Source organism: Camellia sinensis, chromosome 1 (assembly GCF_055761805.1).
Source record: "Camellia sinensis isolate YWXY chromosome 1, ASM5576180v1, whole genome shotgun sequence".
Taxonomy (NCBI): domain Eukaryota; kingdom Viridiplantae; phylum Streptophyta; class Magnoliopsida; order Ericales; family Theaceae; genus Camellia; species Camellia sinensis.
This window is the reverse complement of record NC_138961.1, coordinates 87,479,325-87,491,190: the sequence shown is the minus strand read 5'-3', so window position 1 is coordinate 87,491,190 and position 11,866 is coordinate 87,479,325. Positions and strand designations below refer to the sequence as shown.

The 11,866-nt window shown below is 42.5% G+C and overlaps 1 long non-coding RNA gene across 1 annotated transcript; it reads right to left on the bottom strand.

Annotated features, from left to right (window-relative positions):
* Nucleotides 1-8,364: 8,364 nt before the first annotated feature.
* LOC145789833 (uncharacterized) lies at nucleotides 8,365-11,017 on the bottom strand. The gene is made up of 3 exons (XR_014328250.1): nucleotides 10,887-11,017; nucleotides 9,959-9,997; nucleotides 8,365-8,592 (listed from the first exon to the last, which is right to left on the bottom strand). It is a non-coding gene; the product is annotated as an uncharacterized LOC145789833 (long non-coding RNA).
* Between the last annotated feature and the right edge of the window lie 849 nt (nucleotides 11,018-11,866).

Genomic DNA, 11,866 nt, shown 5'->3' with positions numbered 1-11,866 from the left:
AAATCACCCGACACTAACAAAGCAGGACTGACTCGATACAACAAAACAAACTCGACTGACTCAGCACAAAAAGACTGACTCTATACAAAATGACAAGACTGACCCAATACCCAAGTCAGAAAGTACAAATTAACAATATTCGCGAATGTGCTCAAAACAGTGCATGCCATCCATCATATCTGGAGTAAAACTGAGCGCCATCCATAGGTGGTTCATCCCCCGATCACATGGTCACATTATCCCCCAAGTTCATTGATCCAGTGCCGATAGACTTTGCAGAGCTTGGCGCGACAATGACCCCGTCGTCAATCAGATCTTGTATTTTGTGGCTAAGACGAAAACACATGTCAGTGCCATGGCCAGCTTGTTGATGGAAGGCACAGTATTGGGCAACATCATGCGTAGCCGGAAGAGGATTCGGAAGAGGCCGAGGCTCAAGGGGTTTGAGATGGCCTTGTCCAACAAGGATTTGGAGAGCTTTGGACAAAGTCATATAGAGGGCATGGAAGACCCTCTGACCTCAGGGTTAGTACTTCAAGGTTTGTGGATTTTTGCTGGGTGCACCAGCAAAGGGATTGGCAGGTGCTGTCTAAGTTTGCTGATCTCTTCCAAGCACGGGATTAGAACTGAAAGGAACATTCCTGGTACAACGGCCCTTCTCCCGGCTTGCCCCTTGATTCAAACTGCCCCTAACTTGAGTGGCGAAAGTGTCATCCACAGTTTTTGCAACAACTGCGAGGACTTGCTCTTTGTTCAGTCCCTCGGCTTTCAAAGCCTCAACAGCCAACAGAAGATGTTCATGGGGATCCAAGCCCGCTCCTACCTTGTTCTTTCCACTCACCTCCACTTTGCCAAGTGTTTGGCTTTCTTCAAATGCAGCCCGTCCCAAGATTGGGGAGCCTTTTGACATGAAATTCCTGGTATGTGGTGTGGTTGATGACGGAACCAATATCCCAAAGGCTAAATCTGCCACAGTTCTTTGAAGATCTTCAATCATTCTCATCAACTCGGAAGTAATAGGTTCAAGGGTTTGAGATGATTGGGGTTCAAGTGCACCCATCATGCATAAGTCCATGCTTTTTGGGATAAACACCTCATGCTTGGGTAGATGGGCCGTGGTGATGTATATGCTGGGGTCATAGGTGGATGGCAGTATATGGATGAGATTGAGGGGGGTCGGGGATGTTTGGTCATTGGGGTCTGAAGGTGGAGCTATCGTTCGGTTGTTGATGAGATTTTGGACCTCATGACGAAGGCGGTAGCAACGGTCGGTGCCATGATCGCACTGCTGTTGGTACACACAGTACTTGAAGGGATTATGTCTGGCTGGGAGTGGGTTAGGCGGAGGTTGAGGATTGAATGGTTTGAGATACCCTCTTTCCATCAAGACATTTAGTGCGCTAGTCAGGCTCATATAGAGGGGGGGGGGGGGAAGGTTCTACCCTAAGCTCGGGCTGGGCCAGTGGTTTATAGGCTTGGATTGGCAAAAGGGCCGACTGTGGCAACCGTATTGATTTCGGTGGGTTTGGGAATAACGCTACCACCAGCATTGGTACTCCTGGAAATCGCCCTCCTTGTCGGTTCACTTGTTCAGGGGATGATCCCACTGTTGAACGCATTCTCGACCTGAACCCCCAGCTCATGCAAACTTTAAAAGTGAATGGTGGAGCGACTATCAACTTTTGCAACATATCATGCTCGAGGTTTCGCACCACTACCGCACTTGATCCCTCTCAGAAGGGCGATCTGTCATCTGTGCTGCCTTTGCTCTCCACCTTGCAACAAATTCCACAAAAGGCTCTGTTGGGTGCTGGCGGGTTGTTTCAAGCTCTTGCATGGTCATTTCAACTTGGGTATTGTAAGAATACTGATCGACAAAGGTCTCAGCCAACTCTTCCCAGTTCTGCTTCACTGTATTCTCCAATTTGGCATACCAAGCGGCCGCTACACTGGACAGGGTTCTTCCGTACAGAGAGAATTTTTGTGGCTTAGTCAGACCCATTGGCTTCAGGATATCCAAGAAAAGTCGAATATGTACCATAGGATCTCCAGACCCATCGAAACAGTCAATATGTGGCATTTTGAATCTGTCTGGGAGCCGTACGGCAGCCTCGGTGTACCCATCCTCAATCTCGAGAATGGAGTTAAGGCCCTGTGCCCTTTTGAATTGCTTCTCAAGGTTCGCAATTTTCACCGCGGTCAGATCGAGATCATTAGCATCAAGGGGATAAAACCTCTCATTAGGCTGCACCAGGGGTCTGAAAACTCGGGCTTGAGCCAACCCTTCTCGAGGATCTGGACCCTGCAAATCTTCAGCTGGCGGAAGTGGGTCAAAGTTCGGCTGGGGTCCCGAAGCTGGATGTGATGCAGATGCCCTAGATGGGCGTTGCATTTCAGCACTGGTCTCATACCGCATAGTAGTTCCCTGATTTAACGCTGCTATCACGACCACAAATTCTTCTGAACCCTGTGCCATCACGGGTCTGCAGATGATGTGACTGGTGACTGTTGGATCAAATGAAATAATGAGCCCTATCTGACCTTTCTTTGCCTTACCACTAGCGAAGGAAAACTGGTTGCCCTTGGACTGAATCTCTGACCTGACAAAGTCTACCAACACAAGTCCAATGAATCTAGGGGATATCGGAGCCTTTTGAAGCTATGGTTCCAAGACTACCTAGAAAAAAGAAAACAGAGAGCATCTCAGCCTGATTTCACTAGAACAGATATGAGCATAGCTGAATGACTGCACTCGTTACTGATTTTTGCCCCAAAATTCTGCCTGAAATCTGATACCCTCGGGTAAACTGATCCCCCCAAACTACTGATGCTGATGCCCATAGGCCTGATACCTAGAATTTCAAACTGATACATGCATTCCTGTAGAGACACACTCTAAAAGCACATAGCAAGCAAGTGAGAGCCAAAACACCCCTATGGAGGAGTATGGTTTCCCTGTCTTATTTTGTCAGGAGCTAGGGTTTCACTACGCACGCAGCGGTTTCAAACAACCTATAATCGGGTGAGCAACCTGTCCTAGTTTTGGATAGTCACTATGGATTCCGAATATGCACTAGGTCGAATGGTAAAAAAGGGTGCCCCGGTAAAAACTGGGGTTTGTGTTCCCATCGTGGCAGAGCCCATAACCGGTCAGCCTTATGGCACGCTTCTCAAAGCGAGCCTCCGGCAAACCGTTTAGGAATAGCAGACTAGGTGCACCGATGCAAATGCAATGCAAAGAAACACATAAGTGTAGTTGAAACAAGGTATCATGAGTTCGAGTCAAGTTCTCTAAATCCCCAGCAGAGTCGCCAGAAATTATAGACGTCCCCGAACGTCTCGGAAGGGAAACCCGTTTTGTTCCTTTGGGCATACTACAGTTTGGACTCAATGCCATGGTCCTGTATCTAATCTCGTGGAGTGCAATGCAAGACCGATGAATCATCAAAGAGTCCAAATCCGGCAAATCGTTTTGAAAAATTGATTTTTAGAAAGAAGTGCCAAACATGGACTGCTTTGCCAGATACAGAGTTGCCACCAAAATATTTTATTTTGGGAGAATTTAGGAAACCCTGACTTGTGCCTAAGGCCACGTGTCTGTCATCACCAAAGTTGCCTCGGCTCGGGAACTTGGGTACGATTGGGGAAGGTCACTTCGTGAGCACCCCTGCTCGCCCGATCAAAGATTGGCTTCAACTAACTATGATATCGAGTTTTGAAAACACATGCATTCTTATTCCAGTTTATTAGCCTAGAATTACTATGTGATGCGCACAGCATACAAGTATAAACTGGATCACCTAAGTTGGAACAAAACATCTCATGTTTGGTTTTGAAAGCGGTTTGCTACTCGCAAGTAGGTTAAAATGCGGATTTTGCCACCCTCAAGTGGGCTTAGAAAAATATGGTGATTTGCCACTCTCAAGTGGGCTTAAAACTCGCAATCAATGAATTGTTCCAATTCAAACAATCCAACCTTCACCCACAGGCATTCAGGTAGTTATATCACATAAACAATTAGCCTCGTGGCAAGAATGCTATCATGGCAGTCATTCACACACATGCAAGGATGCTAAAGCATAAACACTTACCGAGTACTCCGAGCCAAAGAAAGAAGCTAATTAGAAATCATGCATGAATCCTAACTATGCTAAGAATGCCTAATGCAACACAAGCAAAAATGCAATTACAATAGGCTCGGCTATTCTAAGATGGCATATGAGATGCAACAATCGATACATGTATTCAACTTGGAATTGAAATACAATGCAGTTAGCATGATGAGCTGAGCCCGGTGCATGCAATACAAATGAATGATGCAAACATGCGAGCTTAAGTATGCTAATTGAAACATGCCCTAAACTAACCATCAAAAGCTAGTAAATAAAAGGGAGAAAGACGTGGGGTTGGAAGACATGCATCACACACACGCACACTTATTACAAAGTTCACCCTCTCGCAGAGAGTCCGAACAAATAATACACAACCGAATGAATAACGAATTACAGTTAATTATCACACAACTCTAATTAATTAACAAATTAACTAAAAAGTATAGGCTAGCATGCAAAACATGTGAAAATGGACTGCCTCAGCTCGGTTTTGAATGACAAGGAATGCATGCATGATCGAGTCGCCTTGTCGAAAAATCCATCGCAATGCTCCAACTTGCCTTTGTTTGCAATTGACCTCAGAACACTGCAGAAGGCTCCAGAAGGCTGAAACTCCACCCTGGGAAGCTGTGGGAAGGCTGCTGACCAGCCCTTGGCCTTGGAGACCACCTGCCGACCACCTTTTGTGGTGGAGACCAAAAGAGGTGGTCAGCCTGCCAGAAAAGCTGGTCGGCCGACCAGTTTCTGCCTCCTGTTCTTGGTTTTCTGCACCACAAAGCAAGAGAGAGGCATAGCGAGGTATTTTGAACAAATGTGTGCATGACCACTCTCGTCATCATTGCACAAGCTCCAGGGAGTGTAGTCCTCGATGCTCGTGCCATCAATCACGCATCTCGATGCGTGATGGCCGAGGAGTCGGATTGCACGACTTGATGTAAAATGAATGCACAAATGAACACAATAAGGCCTAAACTCCATCATGGGTAATCCGGAGTGTCGGCGACCGAGGATCGAGGCACGTTTCGTCACTTGGAGTACGAAACGTCCCTCGTTTCCTGTGTTTGGACTAAACCCTATTCCAAACACAATGCAATATACATGGAATTGCATGGCATGCAAACACAATGCAACAACTAGCATGCAATCCTAAATGAAATGCATCTAAGACATGCAAACATGGAAGGAAGGGCATGCAAAGGTGCAGCTAGCATACGCAATGCTATGAACTACGAATGGCATATTCAATGTACATGACGCTATATGGCATATACAATGCACAAGTCGTTGGGCATACACGAAGGCATAATCAAGGCATACACAATGCAACGATCAAGCATGCGCCAACATGGATATGGCATACATAATGCAAGATGGACTTAATCTAAAATGAATGGGCATCAGCCACACTCAAATCAGTGGCCAATGATGGTGAAATTAAAGGCAAGAGCACTCATGCAAACATGCCCAATGTAAGGGACCGATCCTAAGGCACCAAATGCAACTTTATCAAAGCATGGCAAAGGATGAAATATGGCATACAAACACACATTTTCCAGCTCTGAAACATGATGCACAATGGTCCCGAATCATGCAAATATGTCACACAATACATGCTAGATGGCCCGAATACCGAAACTAGTGAAGCAGATTACACTAGAGGTACACAAAGCAGTGTAGAAATGACAAAATCGACCCAAAACAGACCCTAGGCAGGTCCAAGACAGTGGGAAAATGGCCTAAAACGATGGCTCAACATGCATAGAAATGAAGCTCATGTAATGGTCCGAAAACGAGGCATTTATGCACAACTCTCAAACGCATTTAAAGAGTAGAAAACATGAGAATATGGAATGCTTATAAGCTCTGAAATATGATATACAATGGCCCCAAAACATGGAAACACCTCAACACAAGCATGCAATAGGCCCCAAAACTCAAAGCTAGGCAAGGGTATTGAACTACAACAATGCATAGCAAGCATTATTCGACCATGAGGCATAAAAAAAGAGCTAAGGCAGTCCAAAACATGCACAAAATCAGTTTAAGGCATGGCCAAAAAGTGCTAGAATCCAGGACCAAAATAGCATGCAACACAAGCTAGTAATGGGGATTTGCACTACAAGTATGTGAGGCAATAAAGAGGCTACCAAACCAGCAAAATTCAAAGGTATGAAATGCCAAATAAACCCCAAAAACCCACTGAAACATGGTCTATGCATGCAACAATGATAGGCTCCTTTGATAAGCTATAAAGAGGGTTGTTCTACACATGCAAGAGGGACACCTAATATGGAAAAACCACCTCTAGACAGAGGTTATGCAGGCCCTAAAACTCACTGAAAAGGGCCTGAAATGAGGCTTGGAAGCATGCACACATGGGCTCCCATGTTACGCCAAAAATGCTAGTAAACAAGACAAGGGGTGAGAGGGTCACCCCTCTCTGATTTTGGGGCTCAAAACAGCATGCTAACCACTGAAAATCTACTGGATTTCAGTGGCTAAAAGGCCAAACAAAGCACAATACAAAGGCCTTAATGCACGGCTCAAAACAAGATGAAAACAAGCATGCAAGGAGGTAGATGACCCCAACAGAAAAATGACCTTAAACAAACTTGTTAAGAAGCTCAAAATAAGACTTTTTTCAGTTTACACCAAAGCGAAAATGTGCTTGCAAGTACGTCTAAAACAAGGATAAAAACTGATGCTCAAAAAGAGAGAAAATGGTTATCCTTGTGGCATAGCAAGAACCAGCAGCCTCTGGACCCAAAAACCAATCCCATAGCCTCTGAAAATGGCCTCTAAGATGCTTAGAGTGATGGTGGAGGGTTTAGGTTAGGAGATGGTATGCAAAGGGGTCAACAGCTCACTCTTTTAGGGCTCAAAGGGAGAGATACAAAGAGGGATGTATCTATGAGCCTTCACCAAAATTTGAACCCTTGCAATGGAGAGGGAAGGCTTCCTTTATAGACCAAGGAGACGAAAGCTTCTCCAAGAAGCCAAGAAGCAAGGCCAAAGATCCTCCATACACGTGTATGGAGGATCCAGTCTGTGCCCTCCAGCTGGCACAGCTGGAACCAACTCACAAAGACAAAGCTGCATAGAGCTGGCCGACCAGTTCAAGTGGTCGGCCGACCACTTAACCCGGTCGGCCGACCAGGTCAAAAGGTCCAAGGTGTCAGGCATCTCATATGATGAAGCCCCAGAAGTTAGCTTTCCAATGGCACCAGCCTTGCATTAAAATTCCAACCGTGCAAAAAGTTATGCCTGTTTTAGTGAAGCCGCGCAGATTCGGTCCAATCGGATTGATACCCTACTTTAACCAACCATATCTCCCCCGTCCGGACTTGGCTTTAGGAGATTCTTGAGTGAAAAATGAAGCCCCGGAAGTAAGCTTTCCAACGGTGGTGGCCTCATAGCTGAAATTTAAATATGCAAATTAATAGGCCCGATTCAGCGAGGGTTGCTCGACTTTCTCTTGACGGTTCATTCCCATTTTCTCCCCCTAACTGGATTTCTTCCCTTTTCTCCTCTTTTCTTCAACTCAAAACCCCTAAACAAAGTGTTTTGAAAGATTTTTCAAAGATTTCATCTCTCTTTCATTCATTTCCACTTTGTCTTTGCTCGGTTTACCAAAAAGCGCAACATTTAACGAAATGCGAGCTTCGGAACATCACGGGAACATTATTTTCAAAACATTTTGAAAGAGAGGGTTTTAAGGTCTAAAATATTTTCATCAAGATTGTTTTGGTCCAAAAGGGGTATGAAGTTGAGATTTGACTCTCTCATTGCCAAAGAAACTGAACCTTTTCCTTGCACACCTTTCTCCACCAAGTAAACCATCAATAGTGCCCAAGTCTTAAAGGCAGTCAAAAATGGGGTGTCTACAGTTGCCCCCCTTTGACAAAACTCGGAAGTTAAGAAGTGACGGGAGTGAATGTCAAAGCCCAGAGACGACCCATTTTTGACAAGGCCGAAGACTTGGACAAATAAACAAAATAACAAAGAGATGTGCCCTCAGGTGGGGGTAAAATGCAAAACGATATGCACAAAGCCGAACTGTTATGCCCCAAACTCGCCCCTAAAAGTTCGGGCATGACCCATACAGAAACGGACACTTAACCTGCTATACGTAATATATGGGGCCTTGGCGGAAGCACTAAAATTTAACATAATAACGAACTCCATTGAGCTACCTCTAATATGCCAGGATCACATGCATCATATACATTATAATAACCAGCCACAGGCCAAAATTATACTGTGAGCATCAGTCATATAGATATACATATACAGCCCCAGCCCTAAGATTGGGCATATGCAAAAACATTGAAGTCATGTACATTTAACCTTAAATGAGTAATCAAAAAGAAAAAAAAAAACAAGACAATGTCTTAACAAAGCTTCACAAAACTGAGTGATCTCGCTTAGTGCCTGGACTCGTAAAGGTTGACAAAAGGGGACGAACGTCCTGGTTGGTTACCTACAGGAACAGACATACGGAGGGTTAGCCAAGCTCAGTGAATAGTAATACATAAATAAAATACTGCTTAACTTGAAACATTGTATAATAGAAATACACATGGATTCGTAACATCTCAATATTTATTGAACCATAAATTGTGTCTAATATGCTTTGGAAATAAGTGAGGATAGACATACGAACTAAATGCAACTTTTCAAATGTTCCTGAAAATGGGTCTCCGCTCGAGCGGACCATGCAATTTCTGAAATTCTACAATGCCAAGTAAAGTTCCAACCTGGCATTCAAAGCTTCAAACATGTACTTTCGTATACTAATGCAGCATTCACAATGCGAGTCTGAATCTGTTCTTATTCATTATAGACTTAGATCTTATCATGAAACATATTGGCTTGAATATAATGGTTTGGATTAATATCCTTGTATAATGTGGCACAAACCCTTAATCATGGTGGCACGAAGCCCATTAACATAGCGGCGCAAGGCCCTTAGATACTTACCAAGCTTCAAAACATATACTTACTAAGCTTCAAAACACATACTTACTAAGCTTCAGAACATATACCTATCAATCTTTAAACATATGCTTACCAAACTTTAAAACATATACTTATCAATCTTTAAAACATATGCTTATCAAACTTTAAAACATATACTTAAGCATACAATGCAAAGTCCACATGATTTGTCTGAGTCTGTTTCACTTTATAGGCCCTTTCTTGAAACATATCAGCTTGAACATAATGGTTGGCTTAAAGCCCTTGAATGGTGTGGCATAAGCCCTTAAACATTGGCATAAAGCCCTTGGAAGGTGGCATAAAGCCCTTAAAAGGTGGCATAAAGCCCTTAAACATTGGCATAAAGCCCTTGGAAGGTGGCATAAAGCCCTTGAAAGGTGGCTTAAAGCCCTTAAACATTGGCATAAAGCCCTTGGAAGGTGGCATAAAGCCCTTGAAAGGTGGCATAAAGCCCTTGCAAATTGGCATTAAGAATGCCCTTGTAAATTGGCGTTAAGCCCTTGTAAATTGGCATTAAGAATGCCCTTGTAAATTCTTGTGTGAACTCAAGAGGTGTCTCACACGGATTCTAGAGGTGGCCCACGTCGTAGCACTTAGTTCCGTGTAGCACTTTGTTTCATATCATAACAACTTATATTGAATGGCCGTAGGCCCAGAGTCTTATAGAATGAAGGTATTTTATCTTTCCCATTTCTTTCTTTACATACTTGGAACATCCTTGAACATTAACATACATACTTGAAACATTAACATAGTTGCATACTTGAAACATTAACATGGTTGCGTAAACGAAATGCTAATGAAAATCATTAGCCATATGTAAAGCAGCTATTGATACTACTACTCACAGTGCTATAACGGAGTGCTTGTCCTTCTCAGGTTATGCCCTACACATGTAAACAACTTATACATTAAGGGCATCAAACACAAATTCCAGAAATACTAGAGGGTTAAGCACGTAAAACAGAGCAAACAATATTTTGCAGCATGAAGTTTCAAACCTACTTCTCCAACTCAATATATATATATATATATAAAAGATTACTGGTCTTACAAAATACATTATGGAATTTATACCCATTCCTCTTCTATTCAAAGAAAGAAAGGATTTTTATGAACATTTCCATGTTCCCCAAAACTCCTTAAATTTCTAGTGTTTCCACTAAAAATCAAACATTTCCCCATCCCCATAAGAAATCCTATTAAATCATTCTCTTGATTTAATAATTAAGCAAGCCCACAAATATTTAGTAAAATGATTTGAGATTAAACCCATTCTTGAAAACTTCACATTTTAGGTCACAAAAATTAATATCAACATAGTCAATACCATCCCACATAATCATCACAATTCAACATATCTCAAAAGGAATTCTTAAATTCCATTTCAACATTCCATAATCGAATTTATATCATCCACATTATCAATAAATCTTTTCCCCCAATTTCCCTTTTATTAAAACATAATTTACAATGCATTTAACAAAGTTCAATCGCAAAATTTAAACATAATTTTCAAACATAACCAAATTCCAATTAAACTTGAACACATATAATTCAACCTACCACTTTCATGATTCAACTATCAATTTGGGCCAAATCATGGATTATTATCAAAAATCAACCTAGGGTTTCTAAGAAATCTACAAATTTCAAATAAAATTTTAAATCTTCTTATCCCATTACTTTTTATTTCAAATCTCCCCATTTATTAGGCACCCTAGGTCCATAACCCATAAACCATACTCTAAACCCCATAATAGAACCCCAACATACCTCAAAAATTTCGAAATTCCATTCGGTAGAAAGTGGTGATCTCCTCTTATTCTCCATCCTTGATGCAAGATCCATGGTTGATTTGTTGAGAAAAGTGGAGGAAATCAAAGTTTTGGGAGCTAGGGTTTCGGACATGGAAGAGGGAAGAAAATCTAAGAAATGACTCAAAAATCACGTTTTTGAGCTGCTGCCCCGCACATCGCCGCACGTGCGCCGCATTTCCCGCACGTGCGGTCCTGCTTTCAGCACAAATATGAAAACTTCAAACAGGCGTAACTCTCTCATCCGGACTCCGTTTTAGGTCATTCTTGTGCCCAAATTGAAGCCCCGAAAATAAACTTTCCAATGGTTCTAACCTCACATCCAAATTCCAATTGTGGAACAAGAAAAGGGCAAAAGAGTGACGGTTGGTCGTAAACGAATTATTCAAATTAAAGTTTTTGATCCAATCTTAGTTTACCATCATATTACCACCACAATCAATAGCCCAAAATAAAATAGGGAGGTTCCAAATACACTAATAAAAATGCCACAGATATAGATCACTTTTCACAGAAAGCAAGTAAATGCACAGAATAACAGATCGAAAATATACCAGAAACAGATATGAGGGTCGAGTTATTACACGAACATAACTTATGATCATGCAAAGCGAGTTGTAATGAAGCAAATATTCACAATAAATGCAACAGTTTTGAGCAATAATGCAAAAATGTTATGCAGGAAGATTTTGATAATTGGACTTATACGCTACGCAAAGCCAGTTTGAAAATTGGACTTATACGCTACGCAAAACCGTTTTGAAGATTGGACTTATACGCTAAGTGAAGCCGGTTTGACAATTCAGGATTTATGCAATGCAATGCAATGTAATAGCTAGGAAGTGAAGGTACCTTACAAGAGCAATTGGCAATGACCTACCTCATGCTGCTGGGGACCTTTCGATTTTCTCGGTTGAACCGCAGGTACTACTTTTCTCC